Source organism: Rattus norvegicus, chromosome 2 (assembly GCF_021556685.1).
Source record: "Rattus norvegicus strain SHRSP/BbbUtx chromosome 2, alternate assembly SHRSP_T2T, whole genome shotgun sequence".
Taxonomy (NCBI): domain Eukaryota; kingdom Metazoa; phylum Chordata; class Mammalia; order Rodentia; family Muridae; genus Rattus; species Rattus norvegicus.
The window spans coordinates 27137637-27156196 of NC_141535.1; the positions used below are offsets into that span (position 1 = coordinate 27137637).

Genomic DNA, 18560 nt, shown 5'->3' on the forward strand with positions numbered 1-18560 from the left:
GACGAGCCGGGACCAGGTGTCATGGCCCATGCCTGTATTCCCAGCCCCTGAGAGAAAACTACTGCAGATTCAAGGCTGGTTTAATCTACAGAGCGAGGTCCAGCCTTGAGTGTCTCTTGAAAGAGAACAGAACAGAAACTGTATATGAAACCCCAGGACGCAAGAGAACCACAAGCGTGAGGCTAATCTGGGCTAAACGTATAACAGACCCATGAGCGAGCACAGGGACATGAGCATGGGAGCAAGCGAGGACTAAGGCACGGTAAGCAGGTTGGCAGCACGCGTCAAGAAAACACAGACTCTCGCTGGAACTCCATCAGCTACAACCTTTATCAGCACTCTGCTGCCATGAATGCCAAGCAGGGCTGAGTGTAGCAGGGTGAGATGGAGGGCCGCACACTGCTCACAAACACCAGGGATGTGCACACTCCCACACCTCTGCACTCAGGGCTTCCTCCCATTGGCAGGTGTTAACTAAGGCTCTGCCCAGATCAGGACCCAGAGCTTCTTTAACTAAAACTAAAGGATGCGGGGTTACCTCAAGCCAGGTGCAATTTCGAAAAAAGACCTTTTGCATAATCACCATGACAACGGTTCCTAAATTCTCCTCCATCTTCACCTCTGACATAAGAGCAGGAAACAACATGCACTCTTGTATGTGTGTGAGTGTATATATGCAAGTGTATGAGTGCCCTGCAGGCCAGAGGTGATGCAGAGCTCACATAAGTGCAGCTACAGCCACTGTGGCTACCACACAATGCTGGGATCCAAACTCTGCTCTCAGGATTGAGCAGCAAGTGCTCTTAACCGCGGACACCCTCCCCAGACTGAGCCTGATATTTCAGCCACACGGCAGACCTCTATCTGTAGGGAACCATAGCATACAGTGCTAGTTCAGTATTCACTTAAATAATACTCCAAGCACATGGTTAAGCTAAGGAATCCTAGCAAGGCAGAGGGAAGGAGAGCTAGCTGTAAGTCCAAGAGAGAAGTGCTGTGATGGGCTGCCATTCCCCTGGTCTCTGGGATTAAAGGACACAAAGCAAGACAGTAACCTTGCAGGGAACCAGGACTCACTGAAAACAATACCCTCAGTGAATGTGGAAGAAGGAAAAAACCATACAGGATGATGGGAATATTTCCATGTACTGTCTTGATTCCTCAATACAGAAGGAGGCAGAAAAAACGTCCCTGAAAATATCTGATCATAAATCCATCCAGGGGAAAATTTGGGCCAGAATTCATACTATTCATACAAACAAAAAATTCTAGTGTAGGTTGATGTCATTATGTAGGTGAAGGCAGGCAAGATAAAATGAGGCCTATCACCGGACAAGAAGGAAAGGGGGAAGGTCCAGGTTCTAGAAGGAGAGGGAGAAGCAGGAGAGAAGGGATGGGGAATCAAGATGGAGACGGAGAAGGACCAAGGTAGTCGGGATGGAATTCTGTAGGCAGATTTATCTTATGTAGGTGGGTGGTTTATATCCTAATCAATTGGTTGTGAGTTCATTGTGAGGATGTATTGTGGAATGGGAACTTAACATATAAGTCTGATTGATAAATTACGGTTTATTGGGTCCTGATTTCACTGGGCTGTTGGGAGTGTGAGCAGAGTCCATGGCAGGGAGCTGTGATAGGCCAGCCATGCTGGACTTCTAGAGCCCTGATTTTACTAGGAGGTTGGAACCAGAGAGTTCGAGGCTAGATCCAGGAGAGATACTAACCAGAGATAAATTATGGTTAGTTCCATATGGCTTACCAGTGCCAGAACTAACACTAGGGACCAGAGTGGTAAGGTGCCACGGTGGAACGGCCCACAGACCGCCTGGGTCAGAGAGTGCCTGGGATCAGCGTGCAACCACTGAGGTACATTAGTGAGAGTTCCTGTGGCCTGACGGAGCCAGAACTAGCGAGAGAGCGACCCCCAGGTACTCAAGGGAACCAGTTGTGCATTATGTTCTATTTTTTTTACTGAAACATTCTAGGATCAAATTTTTATTATAAAGGATCCCAAGCTTCCCTGGTCAAGGTAAAGGAATATACCTTAAAATGAGGGTTCAGAGAATTCTCAGAGAGAGCTCTAAAAAGTAACTGAGTCATGATTTAAGTATATAAAAAAACAAGCCACCCTTGGCCAAGATCAAAATTAAAACACCTGTTTAAGATCTGAATACACAGGCATAAGCAAATGCAAAATAAAGTTGTTTAATGAGGTCAGTAAAAACTTAGCTACGACAGTGATGGTCAAACTTACCAAACTGGTCTTCAAATGCTTCGGGAAGCCAAACTGTCTGGAGTGATGGTGGGGGTGGGCATCAGGGGGAGCATGAGTGAATGAGTGTGGATCTGAAGGCACAGCCATCGTGATGACCCAACACCCACAGGAAGGGCAAAGCCTTCCCTAAATGAGGCCAGTGGGGTGGCAAAGCCGGAGCCAGGATTTTTCAATACTTTCAGACAGTTTGCCATACTATATTTGCATATTCTGTGGTGATTTAGAAAGCTCAACTAGAACTGACCAGTAAAAATTAAAGAATGATCATATTGTCTCATTAGACTAAGGACATTATAATAACCCTGGCCACAGAATTGCAGATCGACTGCTCTATAATGTAAAAGCTTTCTGCTCCCTGGAAACTGTAAGGACATTACAAACACAAGAACAGCATTCAAATCCCCTTCCTTCTAGACATTTGAGATCTAGGGATTGTCTATGCCACATAAAATTTACATCCTTCTAGGTGACAGGACTCTCTTGTAGAAGACGCTGCACACCTCGGTCACAGGGCATAACTAATCAGGCTGTGACTGGGTTGGCGTTGCCTCCCTCCCAGCCAGCTCGTGGGTGCTGCGGGAGCTACGCTGAGAGAAAAGCCATCATCAGCTGTACTCAGCTATGGACTCTGCTGACTGCTCAAATGAGTCCATACAAGGCTGGGCTCATCACCTCGCTACCACAGAAGGGTAGGGACTCATGAGGCTCTAGTGCTCCCAGCTGCTGGCAGGGAGGGAGGGACACAGAGATATAAACCATCATGCATGTTCCTGTAACAACCCTAGTGAAACAGCAGTCGCACACACAAGAGACATAAAGCACAAGAGTGCGATCTGGGGAAGGCATGGGGTTACTGGGATGGAGGGGAAATGAGGGGGCTGATGGGGTGGATAAGCCAAGTGAAGTGCCTTGTGTTCGTATGTTATGTGCACTGCAGAATTAAATCCACTGGCATGAGCAGTCAACATAAGCGAATAAAGCTGTTTTCCTTCCCTGTGTACTTCTGTAGTTTAAACTTCTAATCCCCAAAACAGCCCCCATGTTCTCTCGTGCTCAGGGTCTGTGGAATGTTCTCTTCCTGTCACATGGTCTGTCTTCGGAAACCTAGGTCTAAGCAGAGACAACCCAGGGGTTGGCAGAGAGGGAAGGAACATCTTTAACTGGCTAACATGTTGAACAAGCTCCTCAGGTAATCCTTACACAAGCAAACGAGGGGAGTTTCCTAGAGCGGCTTCTATCACCAGGAAGGTATGCCTCCCAGTGGAACAGCCCCCAAGGAATGTGGAACTTTTCAGATTTCACTCTTCAGAGGCAACAGCTGACTGTGGCTCTCTTGCCTGGATTCCCTTGGTACTGAGGACAAGGAGAGACATATACACTAGCTAAGAACCGGGACAGACAGAATTATTTCAACCAATAACCACAGTAAAACAAGGCTATTAAAGACTAGGACAAGCATTTGGAGGAGCTACAAAGCTGCAGCGAAGAGGTGTACAGGCCAGGAGGTGCACACAGTAGGGGTGCACACAGTAGGGGTGCACACAGTAGGTGCACACAGTAGGGGTGCACAGACCAATATACAAGGCCATGTACCTTCACCCACTTATTTACCAGTCACCGATTACTCCATTGGTCACATATATGTAGTGGAGCTTGTGGCTTAGTAAGGAAGACACATCATAACACAGAGCCTCTTAGGACAGCAGAACCGTGGACTCATGGGTCACGGGTGCAGGCTGAGTGGAGAACGTTCTATAGATGTGAGTCACGAAGTTGAAAAGGAAGTCTTCCTGAGGGAAGACCATTGCAAACAGAAGAAAGAGCTGTGCGAGTGGGACCGGTGTGCTGGTACTTGAAACAGACATGCAGAAAAAGATAAGGGGGGCCAGTTAACTGGCTACTCTAAAGGCTCCTGATTCGTTCTGTTTAAAAGACAAAAATGAAGAGGAGGAAGAGGGAAGAAGAAGAAGAAGGAAGAAGAACAAGCAGCAGCCACAGCAGCAACAGGTAGTAAGGGAGGCTTGAGTTTCCAGTTCTACACATAAAGAGTTCTGCATGTAATGAACAAACTGAAATATCAGTAACGCCTCCCATACCTCGGGAAGTATGAGGATACAGAGCAAAATACTGCCCCCAAACTGGACAGAGAACAGTTCACTAGAGCACAAATGGTGCGAGAATTCTCCATGAACGCAGCAGTGGGAAGCAGTACCAGGGCAGGCAACCTGAACTGTCAGTCTCTCCACAGCACAGGGTTAAAACTGGGTAGGACCGGGAGACACAAAGTTCACAGCAAAACATTTGCCTTGCAAGCCTGGAGTTCTGAACTTGATTGCCAGAACCTTCCTTGAGAAGGTAGCCATGGTGATGTGCACTGTTATCCCAGTGCTGAGAAGCAGAGCCATGAGGATCCCTGGGACTCATGGGCCAGCCGGTCTACACCAGCATTTAGCTCCAGGCCAGGGGTGAGATGCGGAGACACACAGCATTGCTGAGGATGACCCTGAAGCTGACCATCACATGCACGTCAAAACTCACAGGTGCATTTCAAATAATTACAGGACCCCTTTAACATGTTTTCATTCTACCCTCTACCAAGAGGAGGAGGAAGCTGGCTCTGGAACATGCTAAAGAACTCTAAGTCATCTCACAGAAACTGACCCCAGGAAAGAAAGCCTGACTGGTGTCCAATGTGCTGATGTTTAACCAGGATGGGAGCTCCTCCTCTTGCTGCAGCCACTGTGTCCCATCTAAAGAAAACACTTGGGAGCACAGGTGAAGTTCACAGTTTATAACTCGATGAGACAGAGAACCTCAGTTGCTTACCACCATGTAACCGAAGGCCCATTACCAGCATTTCCGAGTATATCATGCCTACCTGTCAAGAAAATAAGAGGGATTCTAAAGAGCAAAAGTCAACCTGAGAAGACACCAGGCCAGACCATCTAGTGGTGTTAGATTTATCGGGAAAGGAATTTAAATAATTCTGCAGTCTCGAGTAAGTAGACAGACTTCCTAAGAGCTAAAAGGAATGCTTGCCTCAAATCCATAAAGAACACCCATGATGGGTTTACTAGTAAACTAGATAAAGAGTAAATCTCTGAGATTAAGGACTGAGAAACCTAAGAGGAGAGAGGAGGGAAGACCATGTGTAACAACTGCAGACCAGCAGAGAATTCAATGTACGATGAACACACCAGAGGTAAGAGTCAAAGGTGATGGGGCCTTTAAAGAAAAAAAAAAGTCAATGTCTCCAAGGTAATGTCAGACATCATACCAGAGATCCAGGGAGCTCATAGAACACTGAGAAAAATAATAAAATAAAGCCCTACATATACTATTCAAACTACCAAAGGAAAGAAGGAAGGACAGACAGACAACAGCCTGAAAGCCAGAGCGGGACAAAACCCAACTTCCTCCCAGCTTCCTCGAGATTAGCAAAGGCAACTGTATCTTGGAGGCAGACGGTGACTCCACTACTAAATCACCTGTTGAGCTGGTGTCCAGCAGTGGTGGTGACACCTGTAATCCCAACACTCAGAAGGCAGGGCAGACAGATCTCTGCATTCCAGGACATCCGAGGCTACACAGAGAAGCCCTGTCTGTGTTGGGGGTGGGGGTGGCACTTACAGTGACTCACAACTATCTCTAACCCCAGTTCTGGTTCCAGAGGATCTGATGGCTATCCTTCTGAGGATAGAAGGCTATTGGGCACCTGCAAGTACTGGCATGCACCTGGTACACAAAAACATAGAAATTTAAATATATATGTGTGTATGTGTGTGTGTGTGTATACATACATACATACATACATACATACATACATACATACATATGACTTCTCAGAGCCCAGACAAAAAGAAAGTGAAGTCAAAAATAATGAATTCAGGAGAAAATAAAGCCACCAGCCTAGAATTATGTATCCTTGAAACTATGCGAAGATGAGGAATATAAGGACTTCTAGCACTGACCAAGGTGCTCGCAGATTTGCCTCTGAAAAGAAGGAAAAGAACATGGGTCAGAATCTATGAAAAAGGAAGATCTGAGGAGAGGATGTAAGGGAAAACAAAACCTGTTTTTCACATCTTCAACTGAGTAGCAGGGTACTCGGGCCTGAAATGCCACCGGCAGCGTCTCTCACTAGGGCGTCTCACACACACACACACACACACACACACACACACACACACACACACACCCCTCACGATGCCTCACACATAAATGACTGAGATGAAGAACAGAAAGGACACGAGGCTGGGGGACCACGGGTCCTGTTATTATAGGGTATTCACACTCGAAGAGGCACAGGGCTAATTTGTGTGCACTTGGATTTACGTGGATTTGCAACTCTAAAAGGTAAAAAGAAGAAACATAACTCATGTGTTAAAGAAAACAGGTACATACAAGATGCTGAGTAAGAACCCAAAAATCAGACAAAAACAGGGGAACAGACAGAACACAGTGTAAATACAGGACACATCAATCCAACTACATAATTTCTTTGAATGTCAATGGCCTACATGCACCAAGGGAAACAGATTTTTCAAAATGGATTAAAAATCTAATAACATCATCTACTACCACCCTCCTGTAAGATGAAAACACAAAAGAGCTGACTTCAAAAGCCAAGGAAACCAATGGCAGTCGGTTTAAAGGATTAACTCTCTGGAAATCCCAAGAAGAGCAAACCATCACTGTAGCTGAAACACCACAGAGCTCCCTACGCTTCCGAACTGTGAACTGGGAGGAGGATGCTCTCCGCACCACTGGTGATGAAGGGACAGTGCCAGGGAGCTAAGCTTTGTACACGCTGTGGTGCTAGCCCACTGAAGAGGGGCCTCCCAGTCATTAACCACAGCGAGAAAACAAACCCTCCGGGGCAGCAGGTAAGAGGACCACAAGGCCACAGAGCTCTGGGGATGACCGGCATCCACACTGGGTACCACAGAGGCAAGGGGTGGCTCGCCCAGGCAGATGAGCAGAAGCAACTCCCTAGGACAAGAACTCTTTTCTCTATCCAAGCTCCTCTGCATAGACACACCAGACATATGTCAGCATAATCTGAGAACACACACACACACACACACACACACACACACACACACGTTGACATGAACCCTACCCCTGGCTCACTGACTCTAAGTTCAGGGAGCAGCATCTTTAAGAGCTGCCAGGACACAGGAAGGGAGGGCTGCCACACAAAGGACAGCCTGCAGAGCTGCCTAAGGTTGGTCAGGACACTGCACAGTTCAGCCAAGCTCAAAATCAGCAGGAGGAAGGAAATAGGGAAAACCAAATCAGTAAATATAGTAGGAAAACTACAGATATAATTAATTAAGCTAAGAAAATAAGCAGGGTTGATCATCCTTAAGTGGACAAAAAAACAACTGCTCAAAACTTTAAAAATGGAAATAAAATTACCACTACCACAAAATCCCAGAAAACTAGGAGAATCATAAGGGACTCTTATAAACAAATCTACTTAGATGATATTGGCTCGGCGAGGGGGAAGGACAGAATCCTTCTAGAGCAACAGAGTGACTAAGACTGCGTCAGAGTGACTGGACAATGACAATGGAGAAATACTCAAAACCGGGCCAGCAAGGAGCAGCCCAGAGCCAAAGAGTCCACACCCGTGTTCCACCAAGCACTGGCAGAGCTGAAGCCATCTTCCGCTCTGTGTCTCTTTTGTTTGAAGACAGAGTCTCTCTGCATTTCCCAGGCCCTTACTAACTCCTGACCCTTCTCTACCAGAGTGCGCCACTGAGCCCAGCGACTGTCAGTGTTTCTTGAATTTTTCACAAAATGGAACTAAAGGGAATATTTACATACATATTTTATGAAGTTAATTAATTAATCAGCTTTAACACCTAAGACACCTTAAGACAAGAAAAGACTAGGTCAGGGGCCCAGTCTTAGTTGTCCTGTTGCTGTGGTGAGGAAAGGGTTTACTCAGCTGACAGTTTGTAGACCATCATCCAGGACATCAGGGCAGGAACCCAAGGCAGGAGCTGAGGCAGAAGGCACAGAGGGTGCTGCTTCCTGGCTTGCTCAGCCTGCTTTCTTAAACAGTTCAGGATCACCAACCAGGGGTGGCTCCACCTACAATGGGCTGGACCCTCCCCCATCGATCACCAAGTAAGAAAGTGCTTTAATAAAGGAATCCTAACTCGGTTCCCACCACTTGCTGAGCAGCTGATGACCACTTGAGACACCAACTCTAGGGGAAGACACCTTCTTCCTTCTCTTCGAAAGACTGCACTCACATGTAAACATGCACACACACATACCACACAACACGCACAACATATAACACATAGCACACACTCACACAATACAACATACACACAAAACAACCCACAACACACACACAACATGCAATACACACAATACCCAACATGCACAGCACAACACAAAACACAAACATACAACACAATATACACAACACAAAACAAACAACATACAACATGACACAAGAATACAAAGTACAAACATACAACACAACAGGCACAAGAACATAAACAATACACACAACACCCAAAACACAACACACAACTCAAAAAAAAATCACAACACACAGCAGCACAAAACACACAAATCTTTTTTTTAAAAAGCTAAAGAAAACAAAACTTCAGGCCAACTTCTCTAAGGAGAGTTTATGCAAAACCCTCATAGGGCACAGCAGACAAAGTTCAACAACATGTTTAAAGCAACTTCCCCTCCGGACAAGGTTGGCTAGGCGCAGTCCGCTAAATTCCAAATATCACGAGGCTTGGTATTGGTCGCTGACATGGATCCTCTTCTGTGAGAGAGTCGTGTGACATCCTCCCAGGACCATAAAGGACAGTAGGACCTGGGTTCTGTTCCCAGCAACCACATGGTGGCTCACAACCCATTTGTAACTCTAGTTCCAGAGGACCTGATGAAAGTAATTTTTTTTTTTTTTTAAGAAAGAAAATAAGAGGGGTTGGGGATTTAGCTCAGCGGTAGAGCGCTTGCCTAGCAAGCGCAAGGCCCTGGGTTCGGTCCCCAGCTCCGAAAAAAAAGAAAAAAAAAGAAAGAAAGAAAGAAAATAAGATAACCTCCAGGTGAATACAAAGGTAAGATATGTAACATTCCTCAACATTTTGTATTGGCAGATCCTTGACAGCAAAGTCTAATAAAGACTCAGTGGCAAATGAAATTATAAACAAATTTTATTCTATGTAAATATCTAAGTAAAATACTAGTCAACTGAGAAAACAAAAAACAAACAAACAAACAAACAAACAAAACCCACACATTGTAACCATGTGGATTTGTTCCTAACCCACTAAGGCTGCCTCACTACATAAACAGTCATTATGACACACTGTGTCCGCAAAATAGGAGAACAAGCACATGATCATCTAAGCTGACAGAACAGAAAGTTGACAGAAATCTAACATACTTCACAGCAAAGCTCCCCATAGTATGCTTCTCCTGAAGGACATTCCCTCGACACACACAGGACTATTTGCGAACCCCCACAGCATCCACAAGGAAGCTAAAGGCTTCTCCATCAGAGCCCAGGGCAAGACAAGGAGGCCCAACTCTTGCTGTTTCTGTCGCTTAGTAACAGAGGTATAAGAAAGCCACTGGGCACGAGAGGGAGGGAGGGAGGGAAGGATGGAAAGGAGGGAGGGAAGGGAGGCGGAGGACAGGGAGGGAGAGAGGGAGGGGAGGGAGAGAAGGAGGGGAGGTACAGATCCAAAAATGTAAAATTACCTCTTTATACACATAGCAAGATTCTGTATGTTGAAGTCACTCTAGAGTATTAGAACCAGGAGATGAATGTAGTAAGATTGAGTGTTCAATGCCAACAAAGCTTGACCATTTGTACAACCTAACTGAAGAGAAATCAAGAACTGTTTCCATTTTAATAGAATTAAAAAACTAAAATATCTAGGAACAAACTGACTTTGAAAGGTGAAGGTGTGACTTGGTGGGAACTAATTAAGTCATTCGACCCAGTGGTGCCAGAGGTGGGATGGTAGAAAATGGGCTTCAAAGACTTGACAAACCCTCCCTGTCACCTCCCAGCAGTGAGGTGAGTGGCTTTGCTCACCCCAAGGTCCCAGCATGATACATTGCCTTATCACAGGCCCAAGGCAAGAGTCAACCATCTACTGCTGATCCTCTAAGACTAGGAGAAGAGGATCCTGTACACAGATCATCTCAGGTATTCGTTAAAGTGGCAAAAACTACACGACACCAATTTAAAAAAAAAAAAAAAGGAAGAAAACAAAGGGAAAGATGGTCATGGGTCCTAATAATATTGCTACAGTGCTCATCTGACCAAAGCAGCACATAGTCCATGTAAGCCCGATATAATCCCACTGACATTCTTCACAGACGTGGGGGAAACCCTAACCTCCATACAAAACTATAAAACCCCTCAGTAGTCAATAAATTATGAAAAACTTGGTACCATCCTATTTCTTGATTTGAAATTAAATTACAAAGGTATAGAAATCAAAATAGCATGACTGTCACACAAATGTACAACAAAGAGGACAGAAAGGAGGGTAGGACAAAAATAAATCTAAGTATGCATGGTCAGCTAGTGTGAGGAGAGGCTGGCATCAGCAGACACTGCTGTGCTCACTTCTCCCTACACACGGATCCTGCCATCCAGACTCAAACTCTCTGCTGCGTCACTCCACCACCCTCAGTGGGCTTCCGGAAAGGCCACTGAAAGAAAGTGGACAGCTTGTTCAACAAGTGTTCTGGAGAAAGTATTTCCACATGGAAAAAATACAGCATGAGCTATCTCACACCACACGCAACATCTTACATCAACTCGAGATGCACAAGGCACTCAGACCTGAAGTCAGAAACCACAGAGCTAGCAGAAAGCACAAGAGGAAACTCCTGGACAGTGGCCTTGGTAACAACTGTCTCATCCATCACAGCAGAAGCTCAAACCAGAAAGGCAAGGTCAAATACAGGGGTCTGTATGAGGTCAATAACAATCAAGATTAAATACAGGTTAATGAGCACCGAGACGGAGTGGCAGCTGCCAATGTGGAAAGACATACTTGTGTTATACAAATGTAACTAGTAGGAAAACAAACAGCTTAGTTTAAAAGAGTAAAAGACCTGAGCAGGTATTTCACCAAAAAAGAAGTGAAGTGATCACCAGGAATATGAAAAGATTCAACATATTTATCGGCAGAGAAATGCAGATCAAAACCACAGGAAGATACCACAGGAGGATACCACCACAGGAGGATACCACCACAGGAGGATACCACAAGATACCACCACAGGGGGATACCACCACAGGAGGATACCACCACAGGAGGATACCACAGGAAGATACCACAGGAGACTACCACAGGAGGATACCACCACAGGAGGATACCACCACAGGAGGATACCACAAGATACCACCACAGGAGGATACCACAAGATACCACCACAGGAGGATACCACAAGATACCATCACAGGAGGATACCACCACAGGAGGATACCACAAGATACCATCACAGGAGGATACCACAAGATACCATCACAGGAGGATACCATCACAGGAGGATACCACCACAGGAGGATACCACAGGAAGATACCACAGGAGACTACCACAGGAGGATACCACCACAGGAAGATACCACCACAGGAGGATACCACCACAGGAGGATACCACCACAGGAGGATACCACAGAGAGATACCCCTTCATAACTGCCAGGATGACTGTTATCCAAAACTCAGAAAGACAAAAGGGGATCACCACCACTGTTGGTGTGGATGGGACATCCATTATGAAAAGGAACACAGACGCTCCCGAGGGAATGCAACACAGAATTAGCAATGTAGAGTTCATCTCTATACAAGCTATGTGTAGATCAAAGCTTGGTATTATATCTAGTACACACATACAATTATAATATACCTTGAAAAGATACCAGAGCTACTATGTGGGTAGGCAATCCCTCTTCAAGTAGAGCCAGCAGGAAATACAGCCACTGCACAGTATCTGCACCCCGTGCCCTGCACAGCATTACTATCAGCATGGATGTGGCAGGTGAAACCGTGTCATTAGACAAAGACTAGGAGAGTTGACTGGATTCGGAAACCCCAGTATTATCCTATCTGAGACCAGTAGGAGCTTCATCTGCTCCCACCCTGTTCCTGTCCTGGAGCAGCACGTGACCACCACACCTCACGTGAATTTTGTGACCACTAGTCATGTAGTCATACAGTATAGAGTTCTCCATGCCAACGAGTCATCTAGATGGGTCAGCCCCAAGGGTTTAGCCAATAAGCTTCCCTTTCCGGACATTCCTCTCTGCAAAAGGTTTTTAATCTTTGGTCCACCCTGAGTAAGTTGTATGCACCCATTTCCCACAATGAACAATGAATAAACAGCTTGGACAAGCAAGGACTGTTCTCATCGAGAACCACACGGCTCGGGTCCTGACTCCTCCAGCTTCCTCCGGGGTTAGGAACACCAACCAGCCTTGGCCTCCGCCTGCATCATTGCTCACCTGGGCTGGGGGCTGCAGCTTAGATGGAGTTCTCCCACCCCTGAGCATCAGCACTTCCCACAAGCACGGCACCCAACAGCGATGGCGGAGTAGGGGGAAATGCAGCCTAGCCCACTGCGTTTTGCCTGGAGTTCACGAAGCCCAGCTCTGAGAGGGAAACACACATGAATGGATAAAGTAGCCATCTGCCACACTGATGGGTCCAGCGGACATTGTGCTAAGTGAAATACACCAGACACAGGAAGAAAACAATTGCATGACCTCATTTACATGTGAAATCTAAAAAGAAGGTTCACAGAGCATACAAAACGGTGATGACAGGAGATGAGGAGGGACTGGAGCAGGAAAGGGGCTGGCGAAGGCCAGAAAATACAAATTTATAGGGCAAGCAAGTCTCCCGCAGTGACGTGCATGAAGACACAGGTGATGGAGTCAAACTGCACAGGAAATGTGTGCTGAGTAGCTTTTAGCTGCTACCAAAAAAAAAAAGCAACTGTATGAACTGATAGTGAGATAGTAATGTAAATTCACCATCTATATATATTTCATTAAATCATACTGCAATCCTTAAATATATACACTAAAAAGTTAAATTAAGCATACAGCTACTGTGTGATCTGGCAATCACACTCCCTGGTACTTGCCCAAACGAGCTGAAAACTTATGCTCACAGTTAAGACCTACACAGATATTTTTAGCACCTTCATTCATCACAGTAGGGTACTGTAAGTAAAAGCACACTCCTTCAGTAGGTGACCGGATCCATAAGCAGGGCAGACCCAAGGTGTAGACTAGTATTCAGTGCTAAAAAGAAGTGAGCCGTCAAGCTATGAAAGACATGGTGCACACACAGGTAAGGAAGTCAGTGAGAGAAGGCACATCGTGCACCGTGCCATGGTGTGATGACTGATGGGTAAGGTGAGCCTACAGAAATGGAGACAGAGAACCCAAACACCAGTGGCTGCTGCTGAGGCTGTAACCTGTTCAACCCCAGCAGGAACAGACCTGGGCTGCGTTACTGTGTGTCAGCAATGGCTCATACGTGTGACAAACTGTCAATCTAGAGGTAGAGTGAAACAGTAGACTGGGGGCTCGGGGTGAGGGGCAGGAGCAGGTGGGAATCTGCACTCTCCTCTCGGAGGGGACCCTGCTCTACAAAAACAAAACCTCTTTCAAAAAATAGAAGTGGGGGTTGGGGATTTAGCTCAGTGGTAGAGCGTTTGCCTAGCAAGCACAAGGCCCTGGGTTCGGTCCCCAGCTCCGAAAAAAAGAAAAAAAAAAATAGAAGTGAAGCAGGGTTCAAGAGAAGTTCAGCAGTACAGAGAACAGTTCAGTTCTCAGCACTCACAGCTCCACAGATCTGGCCTCCATAGGTGCACGCGTGTGCGTATGTGCATACACACACACACAGACACACACACACACACACATCTTAAGAAAAAATATAATGCTCATGTGCTCATGAGAGTTCCTGAGCAGGAGCCTGAAGCAATGGATTAACTTCTTTTTTTAATTTTTTGAGACAGGGTTTCTCTGTTAGCCCAGGCTGTACTAGACTTGATTTGTAGACTAGGCTGGCCTTGAACTCAGAGATCCACCTGCCTCTGCCTGTGCTGGGACTAAAGGCACGTGCCACCGCCTAGCCAGCCAACTCCTTTTGCTTCAGGGCTGAAAACAAACTGAAAAACAACAAAAGGGGACAGTGAGCTGAGGGTTCTGTGGAAGTAGGAGAATGGGGACAGCTTCTAATCACTGCCTAGAGTGCAGCCTCAAGACAACCCGGAATTTAATGAGGAGAGAACAGGAAGTGAAGGAAACCAGAGAGCGAACAGTAAGACTGACACACTGGAGGTCCCAGAGGCTCCGGAAGATGTCCCAACACATCTGAAAGACTGAAAGGCAGGAGGCAGTAGTCACAGAAGCATGGACTTCAGCCACAGAGGAGGAAATCCTAGGATGAAGGGAGCAGTAGGCTAAAACTGCTGTCCTACAGAAGAGTCCACAGCCCTCCTCCAGAGCTGCCTGCCTGCTCTGTCAGTGTGCTGCTTGCTGTAAGGCGCTATCCTGCCAGCAACATTGCCTGTATCCACAGGAGCCCATGGTGACTAGTCCTGTGAATTACTGGCATTCCCTCATAGAAGGGGTGGGAATGGACGTTAGGGCCTTCTGATATTCCACCGTTCCCCTCAGCCGTCTGTGTGTAGTTTGACTCTAACTGCATGTGGCAGGAGTCTTGGGGAGGTGGTAGGGTATATAGACTGGGGAGACTAGAGCAGCAGGTTGTCATTGGCTTTGGTTTGTCATTAGGACCTTAGGAGGGGGTAAAGATTCACCCCCCCCAAAGAAGGAACATTAGTAACAGCTAGTTTATAGCTTTCTCATATCCATGACTGTAAAAGTTCATGTAACCTGCATATATAACATGTCACTTGGGGAAATTTAAATTCATGTTTTCAGGCCATATTTATTATTTGGCTTAAAATAAACCACTTTTATTTGCCTTTAAAATAATCCTATTATAAGTGGCATATACAATTAATTCCAGCACTCAGGAGGCAAAGGCAGGCAAGATCTGTGAGTTCAAAGTCAGGCTGGTCTACACGGTGAGTTCAAGGCAGCCAGGGCTATATGGTGAGACCCTGTCTTGGGGGAGTAGAGAGAAACACAACTTTATGATGCTGGGATATAGCTCAATGGTAGAGTATATAATTAACCTGATCAAGCCCCTACATTCAGTTCCTTGTACCAAATAAATGTTCACACAAAATTTTAAAACTAAGTAATTATGAAACAGATGGTGACTATAATAAAGACGTCTGGGATGGGACGATGGAAAGAGCTGCAGAAGTCGATGTAAAGGGTCAAGGAAATAAGACGTGAGAGTTTGAAAAAAATTATCCGAAACAGCAAAATAGGAGGAATGCGTTAGAAACACTAAGTTCTGGTGAATCAAGACACAAAAACATTAAAGACCAGTCGTGGAGGTGGCTAGATGTTAGTGACAGTGGCTGCTGGCTCCTAATTAAAATCTAATGAGATACAAAGTTGGGGAATTTTCAGAATCGTGGGAAACACAAATGACTTCCACTTCTCTTTCATGCCTGGTTTAAAGCTGTGAGACAAAAGTCAACTACTTTCTTAAAAGGCTGCGAAGGAGAACTCTATGGCCTCAATGACTTGTCAGCCCAAAAGTCCAATGTTGAAAGCTAATCCTCAATCAATAGTTTTAGCAGGTGAGATATTTGGAAGATGATGTGATTGTTAGGGAGAAACACCTATAAATCCAATCTGGGTCCCTTAAAAGGGAGGTAGGGGTGGGGCTGAGGTGGGGGCAGGTCTCTTCCACAACATGAGGGCACAGCAAGAAATGGCACTCAGGCCCCTGAAAGACACCCTGGTCAGCTACTGAACCTGCCTGCATATGCACCTTGGGATCTGCAGCCCTCAGAACTATGAGCCATCAATTCCCGCTGTCTATAAATTACCCAACGTAAGGCTTTCACCAAACCTGCACATACTATAATACACCACCCTCACAGCATGGTGTTTCCACAGCACAATGAAGAAAAGGCACTCCAAAGAGAATGAAGGGCTTAAAGACGGACTGATTCCTGTAGGACTGGACAGAGTTGAAAGAGTTACACACACAAGGGAGACAGGCTGAAGGCTACACAGACACTGTGAGGCATCAACAGCAGCTGAGGAAAACCAGCTCTGGACACAGGCATGAGGACGACGGTCTTGGCAGACTCAGGCAGGTGCTGCAAGGGCAGGCCAGGGCACATCTCCTAGAGTCTCTACTTTGATCCTTCTTAAAACTGAGGTGAACAGCCGGGAGGGATGAAGCTGGAGTCCTAACGTACTATCTGATTCCCAGTGAGGCACTCAGCTCTAAAGTGACCCTCCTGATTCTCCCCCATGGTGCTCACGTCTTTGGTAGAATCCTCCTCCTGAAAGCACTGTGGGGCTTTTAACAAGCTTCTGACCAGCCAGATACTGAAGCACAGTGACGGGGACAGACCACCACCCCTCCGGACTCTACTACACTCTTTAAGAATGTGTCCTAGCAGACTGGACTAAGAGGCTCCATGGATAGACAAAATGGTTATGTTGGGAGATCCATGTATCCCTGGGAACTGCAGGGGATATCTGTGCCCCAGTGGAAAGCAGCCATCAACGCCCTGAAAACTGCTAAGACTCTCTGTCATACACCGAGCAGGATCTTGGCCAGGAAGCTCAAGGAGGCAGGTAGAGATTCCTCCTAGTCAAAGCCCAGATAAGAACAGAACACAGGAGGCCGCAGAGATGGCTGGCAGTTAAGAATATGGCTCTTCACGAGGATATAAAGTTGGATCCCGGCACCTACATAGCAGCTCACAACATCCTATAACTCCACTCAAAAAGACCTGATGCCCTCCTCGGGCATCTGTGGGCACCTGCACTCACATGCACGTACCCACACAGACATATAATTAAAAACAAATCTTTTAAAAAAAAATACAACAAGGACAATACCTTCAACACAGCTTTTGTGTGGCTAAAGAGTTAGCTCTGTGGAGCCCAAACTTCTGACCCACGCTACCGAGTCTGTGGTAGTTTGTCAAATAGCAAACCTGCATAGATTGCTGTCTTGACCCACTGAAGGCGAGGATAGCCTAGGAGACCCAGGCATTATGATCACACAGTCTCTTGACTCCCTCACAACAATGGAAGGCCAAGTCAGGGGGTCTCAGAGAGGTTTGGTTTGTAGGGAGATAGATGGCTTTGGCTAAAGCAAACAGCACTAGACTAGGACGAAGGCAGGCCTAGATGGGTAACCTGGCACACGCTGGGCTTCCTCCTCAGTTTTTCTATAAACCAAAAAAAATGCTATAGGAGATAGGCTAAGTTCAAGTCAGCTGACCCCCATGCCAAACTGCTAGGTGTGGAATATATAATCACTTCTAAGGAAAGTAGGTAAGTTCATCTGATCTCTAAAATAATTCCTTAATAGCACACAAAAAGTAGTCTGAAGACAGACTGGAGGCCGTGTATCTCTGGAAGGCCACCACTGTGCCATTCTGCAAGTTTCTGAACTAGGACAGCTTGGTTTCAGTTGAAAGGACAGACAGGTAAAGCCGTTCAGGGAGTGAGGATGTGGCCACTGATTAGACACAGGAAAGAAGCTACTTGAGCCCAAGAACATTTGTGCTTTTAGCCACTGGGACACTAGGAGAACAGAAGCACAGTGTCATTTAATAAAACGGGGAGACAAAGACTGGCTCTAGAGGAGAAAGGTGATGAGCTCCCGGAATACAGAGGGAGAAGGGCAAGCACAACAGGAGGCAGAGATGTTAAAGTGGAGAGGGCACTCACTGCTCTGTGCAATCAGTCAGTCCTGCAGCTAAGAGCTTCATCCTGCATGACAGGAGACCACAGGAAAAACTATTCACCACAATGCTTTCCTCCCCGTCTCTGTGTGAGACATGAATAAAACCCAAAGGAGTTCAGAGGCGTGCCTGAAGTGACCCACTAGTCAGCAGTCAGAGCTGGGCTAAAATGCAGGTCTTCAGGCCCTCCATGGCCTGCATGGCCTGTGTGGTGGATGTTAGTGACAAGCCACTTATTTATGTCCCTTCCGGTTAGAGATGACCACCTCGCAATCTCCTCCTCATGGTTCTTTCTCCTGGAAGGTACAGACTGTGAGGGAAATCGCACAGGGTACAAGGAACAAAGCAGAAAAGAAGGCAGACCAATCCTCTGCAAGGAATGGCAGCAAGTGAGGCCCCGAGTGT

General features: G+C 46.3%; 1 protein-coding gene across 5 annotated transcripts in view; it reads right to left on the reverse strand.

Annotated features, from left to right (window-relative positions):
- Positions 1–18560, reverse strand: part of Scamp1 (secretory carrier membrane protein 1) — an 83984-nt gene that overhangs the window by 27492 nt on the left and 37932 nt on the right. Inside the window, exon 1 of one of the 5 annotated variants that reach the window (XM_087619586.1) lies at positions 17302–17426. The gene's annotated coding sequence lies outside the window, so the exon portion shown is untranslated. 5 annotated transcript variants of the gene reach the window in all.